This window comes from Salmo salar, chromosome ssa29, assembly GCF_905237065.1.
Source record: "Salmo salar chromosome ssa29, Ssal_v3.1, whole genome shotgun sequence".
NCBI lineage: Eukaryota > Metazoa > Chordata > Actinopteri > Salmoniformes > Salmonidae > Salmo > Salmo salar.
The window spans coordinates 6,649,370-6,671,421 of NC_059470.1; the positions used below are offsets into that span (position 1 = coordinate 6,649,370).

The following is a 22,052-nucleotide window of genomic DNA, read 5'->3' on the forward strand; positions in this document are numbered from 1 at the left end:
GTGTGGAATCCCGCAATCTTCTCCCCAGTTTATCAGACCGTTCCCCATCTCCAAGATCATTAGTCCCTCTTCTGTACGCCTTCTGTTGCCCGTACCCTTCGTATACATCCCACCTTTCATGTGTCCAGTGTCAAACCCATCTCTCACAGACCTTTGTCTCCCCCCTCCAGGTGTTGCCCATCTTCCCCATTACCCCGTGTATTTGTACCTGTGTTATTTTTCTGTTTCAAGTTCATCTTGTTTGTTCAAGTCAAGCAGTATTTTGTGTCTCAGCTCCTGCTTTATCCAGTCTCTCTTTTCTTGCCCTCTTGGCTTTGACCCCTGCCTGTCAGAGCCCACCTGTCTGACTATTATGCCTGCCCATGCCCCTGATCCTGCCTACCAATCTGTACCTTTGGCCCCTTCTGGATTACCAACTTCTGCCTTACCCTGACACTGCCTGCCTGCCACCCGGCACTGTTGCACCACCTCTGGTTTACTGACTCCTGCTTGCCTTGACCTGTCTATTGCCTGCCCCTGTTGGAATATTAAACTATAGTTTAATCGACGTGGTCTGCATTTGGGTCTTACCTTCATACCTGATAGAAATCCAAACTCATAAGCATTGTCGGTGCATAGACATACAGCTTAATGAGAAACCTGTTGAGCCCAGAAGCCAGGATAAGTCATTCATAGATCTAGTCGAACTATTAAAAGATCACTTCAAACCCATTGAAACAGTGCAATGACTCAAGTTTGATTGACGCATGAGAAACCTACCGAATCAGTGGGGGAATATGTGGCTGAGTTGAGAAAACTAGCATTGGACTGTAACTATGGGAATACATTATCGCAAATGCGATAATGTGTGGGCATAATGATGACAGGATACAAATACGCTTGTTGTCAGAGCCTAGTCTCACGTTTGAGAATGCACTCAAACTGGCCCAGGCCATGGAGTCCGCGAATAGAAATGCACTGGATTTGCAGGCAAGTGGCGCAACTGCGTGCCATACAGTAAAGACAAGTAGCTCTAGGCGCTCTGAATTTCAAAGAGGGGAAAGCCGCGGGGCAGCAGCCAATAGAGACTTATCGTTGCAAAGGCAAACACACAGTGTTTGACTGTAAGTTCAAACATGAAAAGTGTTATGCCTGTGGGATAATAGGACACATTGCGAGGGCGTGCCGCAATAAGAAAAAGCCACGGGCTACAGAAAAGAAAACGGACAAAAGAAAAACAAGTACTTCACAATGCTTTAGCTACCGCTCAAATCAAGTGATAGAAAGTGAAAGTGAGTGCATAGACACAGAGCAAGCATTCTCAATGTACAGTATACAGGGGGTGAGTATGAAAAAGGTGAAGCCTTTCATTGTGGAAATGGGAATAAATGGACCTAAGGTACCGTTTGAAATAGACAAAGGATGTAGTGTCACGCTGATGAACATGTCCCAATTCAATGAGAAGTGGAAAGAAGTTGAAGTGCCTACACTGAGAGACACCCCCATTAAACTCGAAACGAACACAGCGGAGAAGATCACTGTGATTGGAGTTGCTGATGTTCAAGTAAAATATCAAGGACAAAAGGCAGACTTTTCTATCTTAATAGTGGACGGTACTGGCCCCAGCTTACTAGGGAGAGGGTGTTTGGAAGAAATACAATTGAACTGGGATGAAATCAAACATGTCACCCCAGAGACAGTGACACTGCAGCAGGTGCTTTCAAAGTACGAGTGTGTTTTCAAAGAAGAGCTAGGGACATTAAAAGGGGTTCAAGCTATCATTTATATTGCTGCAGATGCTACTCCCAGATTCTATAGGCCAAGATCAGTTCCATATACCATGAAGCCAAAAGTGGATGTGACAGACTCTTAGCAGAGGATATAATTATTCCTGTGAAGTTGTTCCCATACTCAAACCAGATGGTTCAATCAGATTATGCGGTGACTACAAGCTGACTGTAAATAGAGCTTCATCACTGGAGCAGCACCCTATACTCAAAGTGGAGGATTTGCTTTCAACGTTCACCAGAGGGCAACAGTTCACAAAACTGGACATGAGTCACGCATATCAGCAAGTGCTAATGGATGAAGAGCCACAGAAGTACCTGACCATAAACACCCACAAAGGAATTTTTACCTATAAATGCTTACCTTTCGGGTTGTCTTCCGCACCAGCTATCTTCCAAAGAACCACGGAGGGAGTTCTGCAGGGCATACCCAAGGTAGCAGTTTACCTCGACAACATTCTTGTCATGGGAGTCACGAAGGAGGAACATCTCAGAATCTTGGGTGAAGCTTTGAGGGGGATGGAAGAGGCCGGTCTCCGGCTGAAGAGGAGCAACTATACACTGTTAGCTGATAAAGTGCAGAACCTAGGTCATAAGGTGGATGCCGAGCGCCATGATCATGCCTTACTGCACTCATCGCTTGGCCTTGAGTGTTCGAGATGGGTGTGTTCTGTGGGGTTCAAGAGTAGTTATCCCACCACAAGGGCGGGGTATGCTACTGAAGTTGTTGCACCAGTCGCATCCAGGTATGTCGAGAATGAAAGGCTTAGTGAGGTCATATGTCTGGTGGCCAAAGATGGGCCAGGATGTGGATAATGAGGTTAGCCTGTGGGCAGATTGTCAGAGTAATAGGAAGTCACCCCCCACCGAGCCATTACATCCATGGGAATGGCCGGAAAAACCATGGACACAACTACATGTGGACTACCCTGGACCCTTCCTAGGGAAAATGTTCCTTGTGCTGATTGATTCTCATTCAAAGTGGATGGACGTTTACCCCATGAACACGTCGACATCCCACGCTACGATTGAGAAGTTGAGACAAAGCTTCAGTGTCATGGGATTGCCTCAAATGTTGGTTAGCGACAATGCTACTTGTTTTACCAGCACTGAATTCACAAGTTTCATGAAACAAAATGGAATTCTGCATGTGACATCGGCCCCTTTTCACCCATCTTCAAATGGATTAGTAGAACGTGGGTTTAGACCTTGTAGGGGATGAGGAAGATGCAAGGGGACAGTATTGAAACAAAGGAGTCCAGATTCTTCTTTAGCTACAGGATCACTCCTCAAGCTATAACTGGGTTGTCACCTGCAGAAATGCTGATGTCAAGGAGGTTAAGGTCAACCATGGATTTCATCAGGCCAGACCTGAAAGTGAAAATACAACAAAAGCAATGGAATCAAAAACGGAATCATGACAACAGAGCAAAACTCAAAAGTTTCTCACCTGGAAACGATGTCTACATGAGAAACTATGGGTTTGGTCCTAAATGGATTCCAGCTACAATTGAGGATTGCTCAGGACATATACTGTGATCATCGGAAATGGACAAAGACTAAGGAGACACGTGGATCAGATTCAAGCTCGAATTCCAGTTCCATACGTGGACATGTATCAATACTTAAATAAGCAGGACAGGACATTGGAATGTTTCACAAAGTTGCAGTTGGACCAACAACCTGAGACCAAAAGGTCTTCCTGTCACCACCAGTCCGGGGCGATCTCCTTCTGTGAAGTCTCCACAAAAACACTTTGTTTCGCCATCAAAGGGTGAAGTTCTATTAGAAAGATGTCTGCCAGACTATTTCAGATCCTAAGGGAGATCATTTTTCGAAAAGAAATGTAATATAAAAATAGCATGTGATTGTTAAGAGAACATCTTAAAATGTTAGTTGGCTGCTTTAGCTTAGAATGGATTTAAGTTGGGTTATTAGCATTAAAAGGGGCAATGTAGTAACCTGGTATACTTATGTTTACCAATAGATAGCAGTATTGACTCAAGTCGGGGGTTTGCTTTCCGCTATCCGTAGCCATTTTCTATGTCTGCCATATATAACCATGCTTGAGAAAGCATCAGGAAGCTTACGCCAGGTGCATTAGGGAATGTTATTCTAAGATACAATTAAATACTAAAACATACTTACGTGTCTGGTGTTATCAATCTAAGAAGCATCTTAAGATACTAGATCTGGAAAGACCTGAAAATAGCTGTGCAGCAACACTCCCCATCCAACCTGACAAAGCTTAAGAGGATCTGCAGAGAAGAATGGGAGAAACTCCCAAATACAGGTGTGCCAAGCTTTTAACGTCATACCCAAGAGACTCAAGGCTGTAATCGCTGCCAAAAGGTGCTTCAACAAAGTACTGAGTAAAGGGTCTGAATACCTAAGTAAATGTGTATTTTTTTTATTTGTCATTATGGCGTATTGTGTGTAGATTGATGAGATTTTTTAAATATTTAATCCATTATAGAATAAGGCTGTATCGTAACAAAATGTGGAAAAAGTCAAGGTGTCTGAAAACTTTCTGAATGCACTGTAGAATGCTTACTTACTTTCTCGTGTTTTTCTTATTTCTGTTTCTTGTGTGTTATTGTTCTAACTTATGTTATTTTTAGTATTGCATTGTTATTGGGTTTAGAGCTTGTAAGAAAGGCATTTCACTGTACTCATTGTGCACGTGAAATTAAAATGTGAAATCATGAAAAAATGTTATGATAACTATTTGACACACTGGAAAGAGTCAGAGAGTACACAGTGGCAGAATACCTGACCACTGTGACTGAAACAAAATAAAAAAATCCTTGACCCAGTACAGACTAAGAGAGCATAGCCTTGCTCTCGAGAAAGGCCGCCATAGGCAGACCTGACCCTCGAGAAAAGACCAGCTATGGGCACACTGCCCATAAAATGAGGTGGAAACAGAGCTGCAAATCACCGGCAATAATTTTTACCTGTTGCCTTGAGAGCAAAAACAACATTGTAAATACAACCAATACGTATATTTATTTCCCCAAACAATTACGCTTCAAATATTTGCACATTTGTAAAACACTGTACACAGCTGATAACATAACATTTGAAATGTCTTTATCTGTTTGAAACCTTTGAGTGCAATGTTCTAATTGTATTTTGTTTTGAAGTTTGTTTCTTCTCATTTTTGCTTATTTCATGTGCTTTGGCAATTTAAACATATGTTTCCCATGTCAATAAAGCCCCTCTGAATTGAAAAGAGAGAGACAGCAAGACAAAGGGGTCTTCAAGAGCACTTGGAGCTAAAACAGAAATTGAGATGACAGAAGTGTCACAAAAGAAAAGGTACATCGAGACAAGCAATTTTAACACAAGTGTTGTGTGTGTGTGCATGCTCTCATGTGTGTACGCCCGCACATCAGCGTACATCTCGGCATGTGGAGACTATTTCGAGTTAGAGATCCAAAAATCACTGGAGGCTCCTCTCTTGCCTCTCATCCTCTCTGACAGCCAGGCTCTGTTTCACTGAATAAACAGGTGGGCATCAAACTTTCTCTTAAACAGATAGCATGAGAGAAAGAGAGACACAGAAATGGAGACAGATCAGGCCTATGCCCCTTCTGCCCCCTGTCCCCTTGCAGCAAGGACCTCAACATGACATGCCACACATATGCCCAGGCTGTGAGAACAGGAAAAGGCTCAACCCCAACTAATACACCCACACAAGCCATATCCTGCGACCTAAGAGGCTTGCACCAGATGCCCGCCTAGGCACAACCTGGCACTGTACATATTCAGTAGGTATTGAGGGGACTCCAACGGTAGGTAAACCTACAGTTGAAGTCAGAAGCTTACATACACTTAGGTTGGAGTCATTAAAACTTGTTTTTCAACCACTCCACAAATTTCTTGTTAACAAACTATAGTTTTGGCAAGTCTGTTAGGACATCTACTTTGTGCATGACACAAGCAATTTTTCCAACAATTGTTTACAGACAGATTATTTCACTTATAATTCACTGTATCACAATTCCAGTGGGTCAGAAGTTTACATACACTAAGTAGACTATACCTTTAAACAGCTTGGAAAGTTCCAGAAATTATGTCATGGCTTTAGAAGCTTCTGTTAGGCTAATTGACAACATTTGAGTCAATTGGAGGTGCACCTGTAGATGCATTTCAAGGCCTACCTTCAAACTCAGTGCCTCTTTGCTTGACATCATGGGAAAATCAAAAGAAATCAGCCAAGATCTCAGAAAAAAAATTGTAGACCTCCACAAGTCTGGTTCATCCTTGGGAGCAATTTCCAAATGCCTGAAGGTACCACGTTCATCTGTACAAACAATAGTACGCAAGTATAAACAGCATGGGACCACGCAGCCGTCATACCGCTCAGGAAGGAGACACGTTCTGTCTCCAAGAGATGAACGTACTTTGGTGCGAAAAGTGCAAATCAATCCCAGAACAACAGCAAAGGACCTTGTGAAGATGCTGGAGGAAACAGGTACATCACAAAGCCCTGACCTCAATCCTATAGAAAATTTGTGGGCAGAACTGAAAAAGTGTGTGCAAGCAAGGAGGCCTACAACCTGACTCAGTTACACCAGCTCTGTCAGGAGGAATGGGCCAAAATTCACCCAACCTATTGTGGGAAGCTTGTGGAAGGCTACCAAAAACATTTTTTGACCTGAGTTAAATGATTTAAGACAATGCTACCAAATACTAATTGAGTGTATGTAAACCTCTGACCCACTGGGTATGAGATGAAAGAAATAAAAGCTGAAATAAATCATTTTCTCTGCTTTTATTCTGACATTTCACATTCTTAAAATAAATTGGTGATCCTAACCGACCTAAGACAGGACATTTTTACTGAGATTAAATGTCAGAAATTGTGAAAAACTGAGTTTAAAATGTATTTGGTTTAGGTATATGTTAACTTCCGACTTCAACTGTACATCTCATCTCTTGGCAGTAGCACTGTACAGCAGACTACTTACCAATAGATACTTACCAATACTTACCAGAGTCTCTCAGACCTTTCAGTCAGCCCACTGACACCCCTGTCAGATCACTGACACCCCAGCAAAATCACAGCCTACTTCAATAAAGCAATACTCAATCATAAGGCATCAAAGCTGAACAAAACACATACTATAAAGAAATGCCATAGATTGAAGGAAAGTTGTGTAGAAACCTACCAGAAAACAGACTACTTCCTGGACAAAATGTTTCACTGCAATAGTGAAGGTGTAAACCTGACAGTAGAAACCTAAACAGTATATTTCAGCTTCCCTATCAAATGTAAATATTTAAACCAGACAACCTATGAAAATGAACAGCAATGACAAATGTTTTGCTGAAGAAGGAAAAAACATAAGAAAGAGATTGAGGAACCTATCCAAACAAAAACACAGAGACCCAGAAAACCTGAGCCTACGCCTTCACTATAGTGAAACACTAAAAACAGTATAGAAACACAGTAAGGATAAATAAAGAACAGCATGTCAGAAACCAGTTACTGAAGAATCCATAGAATCAAACACTAAACAGACAACAACATGAAGATATGTCCACTATATACACAAAAGTATGTGGACACCCCTTCAAATTAGTGGATTCGGCTATTTCAGCCACACCCATTGCTGACAGGGATATAAAATCGAGCACACCGCCATGCAATCTCCATAGACAAACATTAGCAGTAGAATGGCCTTACTTAAGAGCTCAGTGACTTCCAACATGGTACCATCATAGATTGCCACCTTTCAACAAGTCAGTTCATCAAATGTATGCCCTGCTAGAGCTGCCCAGGTCAACTGTAAGTGCTGTTATTGCGAAGTGGAAACTTCTAGGAGCAACAACGGCTCAGCCCCGTAGTGGTAGGCCACACAAGCTCACAGAATGGGAACGGAGAGTTCTGGAGAGAGTAGCACGTAAAAATCATCTGTCCTTTGTTACAACACTCACTCCCGAGTTTCAAACTGCCTCTGGAAGCAATGTCAGCACAATAACTGTCCATCGGGAGCTTCATGAAATGAGTTTCCATGGCCGAGCAGCTGCACACAAGCCTAAGATCACCATGCACAATGCCAAGCGTAGGCTGGAGTGGACTCTGGAGCAGTGGAAACACGTTCTCTGCAGTGATGAATCATGCATCACCATCTGGCAGTCCGACAAACTAGTCTGGGTTTGGTGGATGCCAGGATAACTCTAACTGCCCGAATGCATAGTGCCAACTGTAAAGTTTGGTGGAGGACGAATAATGGTTTGGGGCTGTTTTTTGTGGTTCAGGTTAGGCCCCTTCGTTCCAGTGAAGGGAACTTTACAGCATACAATTCAATTCTAGATGAGTATGTGCTTCCAACTTTGTGACAATAATTTGGAGAAGGCCTTTACCTGTTTCAGCATGACAATGCCCCGTGCACAAAGTGAGGTCCATACAGAAATGGTTTGTCAAGATCAGTGTGGAAGAACTTGACTGGTCTGCACAGAGCCCTGACCTCAACTCCATCGGGCACATTTGGGATGAATTGGAACGTTGACTACAAGCCAGTTGCCGACCTCATGCTTGTGGCTGAATGGAAGCAAGACCCCGCAGCAATGTTCCAGAATCTAGTGGCAAGCCTTCCCAGAAGAGAGGAAGCTGTTATAGCAGAAAAGGGGGACCAACTCCATATGAATGCCCATGATTTTGAAATTAGATTTTCGACGAGCAGGTGTCCACATACTTTTGGTCATGTAATGTAGGTAAAACACTTCTCCAATCTTTTTGGCCTTACAACAAATAACAAACAGCAAAAATATATACATAATCAATTATCAAATTACCGTACAACAGACCATGTATTCACCCTGCACACCCTTCTTGACAAACAAACAAACAAAGTAAAACAAAAGTAAAGTCTTCTCATGCTTTGCTGATTTCAAAAAAGCTTGACTCAATTTGGCATGAGAGTCTGATATACAAACTGATTGAAGGCGGTGTTGGGAGGAATACATACAGCATTATAAAATCCATGTATACAAACAACAAGTTTGTGGTTGTTTGAATACACCTGGGTGAGACAGGGATGCAGCTTGAGCCCCACCATCTTCAACATTTATATCAACGAATTGGTGAAGGTTCTAGAACACTCTAAAGCACCCAACCTTACCCCACTAGACTCTGAAGTCAAATGTTTACTGTTTGCAGTTGAGGGCCTAGAGCAGCACCTAGATCTTCTGCATATATTCTGTCAGATTTGGGCTCTGACAGTTCATCTCAATAAGACAAAAATAATGTTAATCCAAAAAAAGGAACATAAATAAGAATTCCACCTAGACACCACTAGCACAAAAAAACGATGCCTACTGTACCTCTGCCTAAACATCAGCACCACAGGTATATTCCACAAAGCTGTGAACGATCAAGGCAAGAAGGGCCTTCTACGCCATCAAAAGGAACATAACATTTCAATTAGGATCTAGCAAAAAAAATACTTGAATCAGTTATAGTACCCATTGTCCTCTATGTTTGTGAGGTCTGGGGTCCACTCACCAACCAAGAATTTGCAGAAAAAAAAGCAGAATTCTGCAAAAACATCCTCAGTGTACAACGTAAAACACCAAATAATGCATGCAGAACAGAATTAAGGTGATTCCCGCTAATTATCGAAATCCAGAAAAGAGCTATTAAATTCTACAACCACCTAAAAAGAAGAAGTGATTCTCAAACCTTCCATAACAAAGCCTTCACTTACAGTGAGATGCACCTGCAGGAGAGTCCCCTTAGCCAGCTGGTACTGGGACTCTGTTCACAAACACAAACAGACCCCACAGAGCCCCAGGACAGCAGCACAATTAGACCGAACCAAATCATGAGAAAACAAAAAGATAATTACTTCACACAAACTGGAATTTTATTTGGCACTAAACAAAAAATACACAGTGGCAGAATACCTGAACACTGTGACTGAGTCCAAAATTAAGAAAAACTTTAACTATGTTCAGACTCAGTAAGCATGGTTTTGCCATCGAAGAGGTCAACATAGGAAGATCTGTCTCTCAAGAGAAGACAGGCTATAGGTACAATGCCTACAAAATTAGGAGGAAACAGAGCTACTCTTTCTAACCTCCTGCCAAATGTATGAGCATATTAGAGACATATTTCCCTCAGATCTAATCTTAACCTGTTTAGGATAGGGGGCAGTATTGACACGGCTGGATAAAAAACATACCCGATTTAATCTGGTTACCACTCCTACCCAGTAACTAGAATATGCATATACTTATTACATATGGATAGAAAACACCCTAAATTTTCTAAAACTGTTTGAATGGTGTCTGTGAGTATAACAGAACTCAAATGGCAGGTCAAAACCTGAGAGATTCCTTTACAGGAAGTGGCCTGTCTGACCATTTCTTGAACTTGTTTTCCATCTCTATCATTTACTAAGGATCTCTGCTCTAACGTGACACTTCCCACGTCGTCCATAGGCGCTCAGAGCCCGGGAAAAAACAGAATGTCGTCATTCCAGCCCCAGGCTGAAACACATTATCGCCTTTCTCAAGTGGCCGATCAAGGGACACTGGCTTATGCGCGTGACCCCGACCGCCCCCGCCTTTGGGATTTTTTCCTCTGTTTGCCGAAAAGGAGATTCCCTGTCGGAATATTATCGCTTTTCTACGAGAAAAATGACGTAAAAATGGATTTTAAACAGCGGTTGACATGCTTCGAAGTACGGTAATGGAATACTTAGAATTTTATTGTCACGAATTGCGCCATGCGCGCGACACTTCTTTACTATTTTGGATAGTGTCTGGAACGCACGAACAAAACGCCGCTATTCGGATATAACGATGGATTATTTTGGACCAAACCAACATTTGTTATTGAAGTAGCAGTGGTTTAAATTTTTCTTCATTACTTCCACTGGTTAATCATTAATCCCCAGGAAATGAAGTGTGATTGTTACATGTCAAGCTGCTGTTAATGTAGTATTATTAGTAGTAGTACTACTCGACATTGAAATAACAGCCAGAGCATGGGTACATTACGGCACATTGTTGTTTTGCTATTCCCAGATTTGTTGCTCATATGGTAAGTACGTATTTGTTGCATGATAAATATAAGGAAAGCTATTACTGCCGCCAGTACAAGCATTTTGAAAAACACATGAAAACACAATGAATGGTGGTAGGCTATCCATTGGTGGTTTCTGATGTGTGTGAGTGATGTAGTGATTGTAACGCTTTCATTTGGAGAAGTAGCGGAGTCAGGCACAGGACACACATGTTTACTCAAAAACCACAACCAAAAATTCTCCCACAGCAAAATAACAAGGTTGGGAGAAACACCTCCAACAACCACTAAACATGGACAATCACAGACAAGACAAAATGGGAAGCCAGAGGGTTAAAAAAGGAACATAATCAGGGAATTGAAAACAGGTGTGTATAATTAAGACAAAACAAAACGAACAGGGAAACATAGATCGGTGGTGACTAGTAAGCCGGTGACGTCGACCGCTGAATGAGCAAGGAGAAGGACCGACTTCGGCGGAAGTCGTGACAATGATGTCCTGTTCCTTAGGTTTATTTATCTCTCCCTACCACTAGTTATTATTCCTTGGCAGTAGGTACGTATGCCTGTGATGAATCAACGTGGCATCAAATGGCCATGAAAGATCAAGACGAATAAAACTCCTTATCTCAATTCAGCCCGCTTGCTATTTTACGCCTAAATATTCTATATTCCCAGCTCCTGGTAGTTCGGTTTCAGAAATGTTCAGTCCAGGAGACAGCAGTGCTGGAATGGAGGGAGGGAGTGAGGGAGAGGGGAAAAGAGAGAGCTGAACCTCGGCAAGACGGAGCTGCTCTTCCTCCCGGGGAAGGACTGCCCGTTCCATGATCTCGCCATCACGGTTGACAACTCCCTTGTGTCCTCCTCCCAGAGTGCTAAGAGCCTCGGCGTGACCCTGGACAACACCCTGTCGTTCTCCACTAACATCAAGGCGGTGACCCGATCCTGTAGGTTCATGCTCTACAACATTCGCAGAGTACGACCCTGCCTCACACAGGAAGCGGTGCAGGTCCTAATCCAGGCACTTGTCATCTCCCCCCTCTGGATTACTGCAACTCGTTGTTGGCTGGGCTCCCTGCCTGTGCCATTAAACCCCTACAACTCATCCAGAACGCCGCAGCCCGTCTGGTGTTCAACCTTCCCAAGTTCTCTCACGTCACCCCGCTCCTCCGCTCTCTCCACTGGCTTCCAGTCGAAGCTCGCATCCGCTACAAGACCATGGTGCTTGCCTACGGAGCTGTGAGGGGAACGGCACCTCCGTACCTTCAGGCTCTGATCAGGCCCTACACCCAAACGAGGGCACTGCGTTCATCCACCTCTGGCCTGCTGGCCCCCCTACCTCTGAGGAAGCACAGTTCCCGCTCAGCCCAGTCAAAACTGTTCGCTGCTCTGGCACCCCAATGGTGGAACAAGCTCCCTCACGACGCCAGGACAGCGGAGTCAATCACCACCTTCCGGAGACACCTGAAACCCCACCTCTTTAAGGAATACCTGGGATAGGATAAAGTAATCCTTCTAACCCCCCCTTAAAAGATTTAGATGCACTATTGTAAAGTGGTTGTTCCACTGGATATTATAAGGTGAATGCACCAATTTGTAAGTCGCTCTGGATAAGAGCGTCTGCTAAATGACTTAAATGTAAATGTAAAAAGAGAGAGATAGGGAGATAGGGAGAGAGAGCAAGAAAGAGGTAGGTAGAGTGTTCCAGAGCAGGTCCAGTGCTTGCCAGGGGAAGCAAGGGTGGTTAACTGGATTTGCTCTGTCAGTTAACTAGACAAGAGGGTGATACATTATTCACAGCTCTGAGGAGGGCCAAAGCGAGTAGCGTGGGCCGAACGGGTCCTCATGAATGCCTACATCAGAAGAGGAGCAGCACAAGATGAGAGGAACTGCCCAAGTCCACAGAAACAGCAGTTAACCATCCCAAATGGCACCGTATCTGCTTTATAGTTCACTGAGGGCTCTGGTCAAAAGTAGTGCACTATAAATGGAATAGGGTGCCATTTGGGACGCAGAATCCGCTGGGTAAAATAGCTAAAATGGACTCCTAGCCATCCACTCCTAACGGTCATCTCCTATTACAGTCAAACTCTTGCAGTCGGGCTAGTTCTATTCAAGGCTATATATTGGCAGGGGTGAAATAAATTACTTGCTCTCATCTCTAACAACAAACAGCCGGAAATGGAAAACGGGGAGAAGTGAAAAACAACAACTCATCCCTAGGAAGGTTTTCATTTTAAAATGAACAGGGCAGCCCTCAGCTCACCTTTTTCCCAGTGAGGCTTATATGATTTGACGTGCAGAAACTACCTAATGAGCTAAGCTGGGCTAGCCCAGACATTTTCCCCTCTCCAGCTACCTTTCTATCCAAAGAAAGGCTGTGTCCCAAATGGTACCCTATTCCCTATGTAGTACATTACTTTTGACCAGGGCCCATATGGCTACATAAGGAATAGGGTACCATTTGGGACGCAGAAGAGGTAGCTAGGTAGGGAGGTAGTGACTGTAGTAATAATAGCTCCATGTAATTAGTAGTATGGCAGTGCAAGCTGAGTGGTGCCTGGGCCACAACGGTACCCTCTCACCTGGGAGTGACTCAGTCAATAACACACACAGCATTTACACAGCTAATTGCTGGTTGTCATGGAGACTTCCAGTAAGGCCCTATGAAAAGGGCTATGGTGAAATTACAACCCAATCCCCAATTAAGGGTGAAATCACAGAGTAGAGTAAGGGGAAGGGGGAGAAGAGGGAGAGAGAGTCGTCGCCATGATCGATTAGCAAAGGTGAGGGACCTGACGGACATAAATCTCACCTGGTGAGAAACTCCACAACGGCATCGCCGAGAAACTCCAGCCGCTCGTTGTAATTGATCCTGGAAGAGAGAAAAAAAGAGATGAGGAGAGAAGGGTGGTTGAGGAGAGAAAGAGAGAGAGACAGGGAGGGAGAGGAAAGAGACCGAGAGAGGAAGATATGGTGAGAGAGAAAGAGAGAGGGAGGGAGGGAGGTGGGGAGGAGAAAGAGAGAGATGAGGGAGGGAGAGATAATTTAATGGGCATCTCAGTCTATAGTAGATCAGACATTTACACAGGAACCACAGGTCTCTGAGACAAACCAAATCAACACAATCTGACAAATATCACAGGTGAAAATCCAATAGTGACCTGAAATATGACCTATACAGTTTTGAATGAAGTTGATTCATTCTGCTCAAGTGTATTTATTCTGTCTCAAACCTTCACAAATCTAATAGCACACATTTATTAGCACACAATGCAAGGGTATATTGGAATTAGAATGGCCCTTGCATCAGTGGTTTGTGATATTTCTTAGGGCTCACTCATGGAAATAAGTGCAGGGCCTACCCACACTGAGGCATAGCAGGACAGCAACTCCTTGATTTAGGGACTTTGCATTTGCTATGTATTAGATAAGGATTAAGAATGTCCATTGCATCAGTGGTTGATGACATTGCTTAGACCTCCTTATGGAAGTAGAGTCTACCTGGAGGGGGAGGGGTCGTCTTGTCTGAGACAAGACTTAATGTTGATCAAGGTGTTGATTCCTGACCAACCAGAGAGAGGTTGGTTAGTCAGCATAGATAGAAGTTACATCCATTAATCAATATTGATGAAGTGTGTGTGTGGTGTGTGTGTGCATGCGTCTGTGTCTGTGTGTGTACACGTATGTGTTGTACTATAGGTACCCACCCTTCTTCCTCATATACATGTGGTGGACCTCCCTGTCTCCATACTTGGGCTGGCGGATGCCACAGTTGGACAGGGAGTTTCGGGCGTGGTCTGGGTTCATGCCGAAGTTCAGGTGGTGGCTGGGGTGAGTCATGGCCAGCTGGAGAGAGAGAAGAGTAGGAAAATCTGGTGGTGATGATGACTGCTGGGGTGACTGTCTGATAGGGCTGGAAATTGCCAGGGACCTCACGATACGATATTATCATGATACTTAGGCGCCGATATGATATATACTGCTCAAAAAAATAAAGGGAACACTTAAACAACACATCCTAGATCTGAATGAATGAAATAATGTTATTAAATACTTTTTTCTTTACATAGTTGAATGTGCTGACAACAAAATCACACAAAAATAATCAATGGAAATCCAATTTATCAACCCATGGAGGTCTGGATTTGGAGTCACACTCAAAATCAAAGTGGAAAACCACACTACAGGCTGATCCAACTTTGATGTAATGTCCTTAAAACAAGTCAAAATGAGGCTCAGTAGTGTGTGTGGCCTCCACGTGCCTGTATAACCTCCCTACAACGCCTGGGCATGCTCCTGATGAGGTGGCGGATGGTCTCCTGAGGGATCTCCTCCCAGACCTGGACTAAAGCATCCGCCAACTCCTGGACAGTCTGTGGTGCAACGTGGCGTTGGTGGATGGAACGAGACATGATGTCCCAGATGTGCTCAATTGGATTGAGGTCTGGGGAACGGGCGGGCCAGTCCATAGCATCAATGCCTTCCTCTTACAGGAACTGCTGACACACTCCAGCCACATGAGGTCTAGCATTGTCTTGCATTAGGAGGAACCCAGGGCCAACCGCACCAGCATATGGTCTCACAAGGGGTCTAAGGATCTCATCTCGGTACCTAATGGCAGTCAGGCTACCTCTGGCGAGCACATGGAGGGCTGTGCGGCCCCCCAAAGAAATTCCACCCCACACCATGACTGACCCACCGCCAAACCGGTCATGCTGGAGGATGTTGCAGGCAGCAGAACGTTCTCCACGGCATCTCCAGACTCTGTCACGTCTGTCACGTGCTCAGTGTGAACCTGCTTTCATCTGTGAAGAGCACAGGGCGCCAGTGGCGAATTTGCCAATCTTGGTGTTCTCTGGCAAATGCCAAACGTCCTGCACGGTGTTGGGCTGTAAGCACAACCCCCAACTGTGGATGTCGGGCCCTCATACCACCCTCATGGAGTCTGTTTCTGACCGTTTGAGCAGACACATGCACATTTGTGGCCTGCTGGAGGTCATTTTGCAGGGCTCTGGCAGTGCTCCTCCTGCTCCTCCTTGCACAAAGGCGGAGGTAGCGGTCCTGCTGCTGGGTTGTTGCCCTCCTACGGCCTCCTCCACGTCTCCTGATGTACTGGCCTGTCTCCTGGTAGCGCCTCCATGCTCTGGACACTACGCTGACAGACACAGCAAACCTTCTTGCCACAGCTCGCATTGATGTGCCATCCTGGATGAGCTGCACTACCTGAGCCACTTGTGTGGGTTGTAGACTCCATCTCATGCTACCACTAGAATGAAAGCACCGCCAGCATTCAAAAGTGACCAAAACATCAGCCAGGAAGCATAGGAACTGAGAAGCGGTTTGTGGTCCCCACCTGCAGAACCACTCCTTTATTGGGGGTGTCTTGCTAATTGCCTATAATTTCCACCTGTTGTCTATTCCATTTGCACAACAGCATGTGAAATGTATTGTCAATCAGTGTTGCTTCCTAAGTGGACAGTTTGATTTCACAAAAGTGTGATTGACTTGGAGTTACATTGTGTTGTTTAAGTGTTCCCTTTATTTTTTTGAGCAGTGTATATTGCAATTCTGACAATTCTAAATGTATTGCGATTTGATATTGTGATTTTACTGCAATTTAATGTTCCAAACATATTGTTCTCTATATGTCTGCTTCCGAGAGACAAGAGGGAGCATTAAAAAACAAGTTTTGATTAGTCAGGGAAATAGAAGTGCTGAAAATATGTTTGCTCACTATTTAAAAAGAAGATGGAGAACAAGCTATAGGATGAAACATTCCTGAGTTTTGGTGCAGGTACAGCCGACTATAGCGCTAGCCAACGCAACCTACAGAAGCAAAAATAAAATAAAAAGAATATTGCAATATGTAACTGTATTGATTTCCCCCCCATCACTACTGTCTGATGTAGGCATCTAGCATCTGAGAGTATTACTGCTGATCTAGGATCAGGTCTTCCCTGCCAATATAACCCTTTATTTGTGAACTAAAAAGGTATTGCGGATCCTAAATCAGTACTCCTACTCTGTTGATCAACTCATCTGACTGAAACACAAAGCATTCTTGACTTTCCTTGACCTCCAAGATATGACTAGAGTAGAACACCAACCATCTGAAAGGTTGATCATTGAAACATTGAGCGACAGTATGTAATATGGACGTGAGCATAAAAAAATATGAATACATATAAATATAAATAAATCAAGCCTTTTATAACAAAAAAGCCAGTAGCACAGCAGACACTACACATATTCCCCACAACTCTGCTTTGGTTTGAGACAGGGCAAACTAGAGAGCATGGAAAGCAGTGTGTCTGTCAGAATCGAACATTGTCAACTGAGCACAAACAGGGAAAAGAGAAAATCGCTGTAATACTACCCAGTAAGATGTGTCGAGCATTTATCAATCTAACATGATCAGAATGTAGCTTCTCTCAGCAAAAACACTTTCCAATTCATCTCTCCTCTCACTGGGCTACTCGGGGTTCAAATGATTGTCTTCGTTCAGCCAACTTCAAATCAATTTCAAGCTCCAATGAGAAATAAATGTAAAATGTTAAGAGAGAGGGTTTCAATATTTATAATTGCTGCAGACACAGCTGGGGTTGTATCCTTGAACAGAAACAAATTCAACCAAAAATCTATTTTCATAGTAACTAAAAGGAACAGAACAGCAAGAGTTTTTCAGAAGTATTTGACATTGTACAAGTAGAAGTCTAGCATCCAAGCACAACTCTGTCATTTTTCTCTGACAGCTTGACATAAAACAACTGTTACTTGGAATTGTAACTCAGCCCTGTTCTGAAAACAGAGAAACGTCAGACACATTGACTGTGTCACAAATGGCACCCTATTGGCCCTTGTCAAAAGAAGTGCACTGTAAAGGGAATAGGGTGCCATTTGGGATGAATAAATTGAGTGTCAAAGACAGTACACTAAAGTCTTTCTTCTCAGTTTGGTGTTCTTTAAAGATTCTTTAAAAAAAGTGCATATGAAATGTATCAAGTGCAACACATAAATCATTTTTGTAAACATTCCAAGGTAAACTATACACAGTAGCAGTCAAAAGTTATACACACCTACTCATTCAAGGGCATTTCTATATTTTTACTATTTTCTACATTGTAGAATAATAGTGAAGACATCAAAACTATGAAATAACACATATGGAATCATGTAGTAAATCAAAAATGTGTTAATTAAACAAATCAAAATATATTTTATTTTTTAGATTCTTCAAAGTAGCCACCCTTTGCCTTGATGACAGCTTTGCATACTCTTGGCATTCTCTCAACCAGCTTCATCTGGAAAGCTTTTCTAACAGTCTTGAAGGAGTTTCCACATATGCTGAGCACTTGATGGCTGCTTTTCCTTCACACTGCGGTCCAAATCCCGAACCATCTCAATTGGATTGAGGTCGGGTGATTGTGCAGGACAGGTCATCTGATGCAGCACTCCATCACTCTCCTTGGTCAAATAGCCCTTACACAGCCTGGAGGTGTGTTGGGTCAGCTTCTATCTCAATGCCATCAGACTGCTAAACAACAATCACTAACTCAGAGAGGCTGCTGCCTACATAGAGACCTGATCACTGGCCACTTTAATAAATGGATCACTAGTCACTTTAAGCAATGCCACTTTAAATAATGCCACATTAAAATTGTTTACATGAACTCAGCAAAAAAAAGAAACGTCCTCCCACTGTCAACTGCGTTTATTTTCAGCAAATTTAACATGTATAAATATTTGTATGAACATAACAAGATTCAACAACTGAGACATAAACTGAACAAATTCCACAGACATGTGACTATGTCACGACTTCCACCGAAGTCGTTTCCTCTCCTTGTTCGGGCGGTGTTCGGTGGTTTGCGTCACAGGTCTTCTAGCCATCGTCGATCCACTTTTCATTTTCCATTTGTTTTGTCTTGTTTTCCTACACACGTGGTTTCCATTCCCTCATTAAGTGTTGTGTATTTAACCCTCTGTTCCCCCATGTCCTTGTGTGGAAGTGCTTGTGCACTATGTTACTGGTGCGCGTCGGGTTTTGTACCCATGTAGGTTATTTTTTTATTGCCGTTGGTTTTGAGATGAAACTGCTCCGGCAGCAGGCAGGGCACGCTGGCGTAACCCCAGGTGAGAAGGCACCATTCACCATTCTCACCCAGAGCCCTCTGTTGCACGCATATTTTTGTTTGTTACTTTTCCTGAGTTTTCCCTGCATTCCCAGAATTCCCAGCATGAGGCGCATCATGCTGGGAATGCGGGGAAAACTCAGGAAAAGTAACAAACAAAAAACATGTGTGCAACAGAGGGCTCTGGGTGAGAATGGTGCCTTCTCACCTGGGGTTACGCCAGAGTGCCCTGCCTGCTGACTCGACCCCCAGAGGAACCAACCCGGCACCGACCGGCAGTGTGACCTCTGCGGCCATAGATGGTGCACGAGACGTAACCTCCTCCGGTCTCCCTGAGCGCAGCATCTCCCAACTCCATGGGCATCGGAGTGGTGGTGCAGGGGATGGAACCAACAGACCCCGATCTGGACGTCCGCTGGTAGCCAGCAGGTTATCCAGCCGAATGGACAGGTCCACCAGCTGGTCGAAGGTGAGGGTGGTGTCTCTGCAGGCCAACTGTCGACGGACGTCCTCGCGCAAACTGCAGCGATAATAGGCGCGGCTGGGAATTTTATTGATAGAGCGTTCGCCCATAGTTTAGGGATCCCCATTGTTCCTGTGGCTGTGCCCTTCCCCGTTCACGCATTAGATAGTCAACCATTAAGGTCAGGGTTGATTAGGGAGGCCACTGCTCCACTGGGCATGGTGACACAGGGGGGTCACACGGAGAGAATTAGTCTCTTTCTCATTGACTCTCCTGCATTTCCCATGGTGCTAGGCCTACCCTGGTTAGCTTGTCATGACCCCACTGTTTCATGGTAACGGAGGGCTCTCACGGGGTGGTCACGAGTGTGCTCGGGTAGGTGTTTAGGGGTTTCCATATGTGCTACTACGGTGGAAAGTCCAGACCAGGTCTCCACCGTGTGCATTCCCCCCGAATATGCCGATTTGGTTCTCGCCTTCTAAAAAAAGAAGGCAACTCAATTACCACCCCATCGACGGGGGGGATTGTGCGATAAATCTCCTGGTAGACACCGCACTTCCCAGGAGTCACATGTATCCCCTTTCACAGGCGGAGACGGCGGCTATGGAAACATATGTCTCCGAATCCCTGCGTCAGGTGTGCATTCGGTCCTCCACTTCACTCGCCTCCTCAAGTTTATTTTTTGTGACTATCAAGGCCTTAACCTGTTAGGGCTAGGGGGCAGTATTTACACCGCCGGATAAAAAACGTACCCGATTTAATCTGGTTACCACTCCTACCCAGTAACTAGAATATGCATATACTTATTACATATGGATAGAAAACACCCTAAAGTTTCTAAAACTGTTTGAATGGTGTCTGTGAGTATAACAGAACTCATTTGGCAGGCAAAAATCTGAGAAGGTTTCATTCAGGAAGTGACCTGTCTGACAAGGTGTCGTTCTTCTTGTCTCTGTTTATTGAAGAGTGAGGATCTTAGCTGTCCCGTGACACTTCCTACGGCTGCCATAGGGTCTCAGAAGGCGGTAAAAAGCTGAATCGTGGCTTTGCAGGCTCTGGCTGAAAAAAAGTAGCGCGTTTGGGTAGTGGCTGGTTACAGTACTGTGAGACTCAGGCTCGTGCCCGTGTCGACTGAAAGCTTTGTTTACTTTCCTCTGTTTAGCTAAATGGACATTCCCGGTCGGAATATTATCGCTTTTTTACGAGAAAAATGGCATAAAAATTGATTTTAAACAGCGGTTGACATGCTTCGAAGTACGGTAATGGAATATTTAGATTTTTTTTGTCACGAATTGCGCCATGCGCGCGACCCTGATTTACCATTTCAGATAGTGTCTGGGACGCACGAACAAAACGCCGCTATTCGGATATAACGATGGATTATTTTGGACCAAACCAACATTTGTTATTGAAGTAGCAGTCCCGGGAGTGCATTCTGACGAAGACAACAAAAGGTAATCAAACTTTTATAATAGTAAATCTGATTATGGTGAGTGCTAAACTTGCCGGGTGTCTAAATAGCTAGCCCGTGATGCCTGGGCTATGTACTTAGAATATTGCAAAATGTGCTTTCACCAAAAAGCTATTTTAAAATCGGACATATCGAGTGCATAGAGGAGGTCTGTATCTATAATTCTTAAAATAATTGTTATGCTTTTTGTGAACGTTTTATCGTGAGTAATTTAGTAAATTGTTAGCGAATTCCCCGGAAGTTTGCGGGGGGTATGCTAGTTCTGAACGTCACATGCTAATGTAAAAAGCTGGTTTTTTGATATAAATATGAACTTGATTGAACAAAACATGCATGTATTGTATAACATAATGTCCTAGGGTTGTCATCTGATGAAGATCATCAAAGGTTAGTGCTGCATTTAGCTGTCTTCTGGGTTTTTGTGACATTATATGCTAGCTTGAAAAATGGGTGTCTGATTATTTCTGGCTTGGTACTCTGCTGACATAATCTAATGTTTTGCTTTCGTTGTAAAGCCTTTTTGAAATCGGACATTGTGGTTAGATTAACGAGAGTCTTGTCTTTAAATAGCTGTAAAATAGTCATATGTTTGAGAAATTGAAGTAATAGCATTTCAAATGTTTTGAAAATCGCGCCACAGGATTCAACTGGCTGTTACGTAGGTGGGACGAATTCGTCTCGCCTAGCCCAGAGAGGTTAATCAGATAACTGTGAGGTACAGTTACCTACTACCTCTTATCGCCACAGCGATTGAGTCAATGCACGGGGCGCACTTCTTCATCAAACTTGATCTCAGGAGTGCTTACAAACTGGTGCGTATCCGGGAGGGAGACGAGTGCAAGACGGCATTCAGTACGACCTCAGGGCATTATGAGTACCTCGTCATGCTGTACGGGTTGAAGAATGCTCCATCAGTCTTCCAAGCCTTTGTAGACGAGATTTTCAGGGACCTGCACGGGCAGGGTGTAGTGGTGTATATTGATGACATTCTGATATACTCCGCTACACGCGCCAAGCATGTGTCCCTGGTGTGCAAGGTGCTTGGTCGACTGTTGGAGCATGACCTGTACGCCAAGGCTGAAAAATGTCTGTTCTTCCAACAGTCTGTCTCCTTCCTAGGGTACCGCATTTCCACCTCAGGGGTGGAGATGGACAGTGACCGCATCTCAGCCGTGCG

The 22,052-nt window shown here is 44.0% G+C and overlaps 1 pseudogene; it reads right to left on the reverse strand.

Annotated features, from left to right (window-relative positions):
- Positions 1-22,052, reverse strand: part of LOC106590047 (ribonuclease 3-like) — a 160,488-nt pseudogene that overhangs the window by 92,756 nt on the left and 45,680 nt on the right.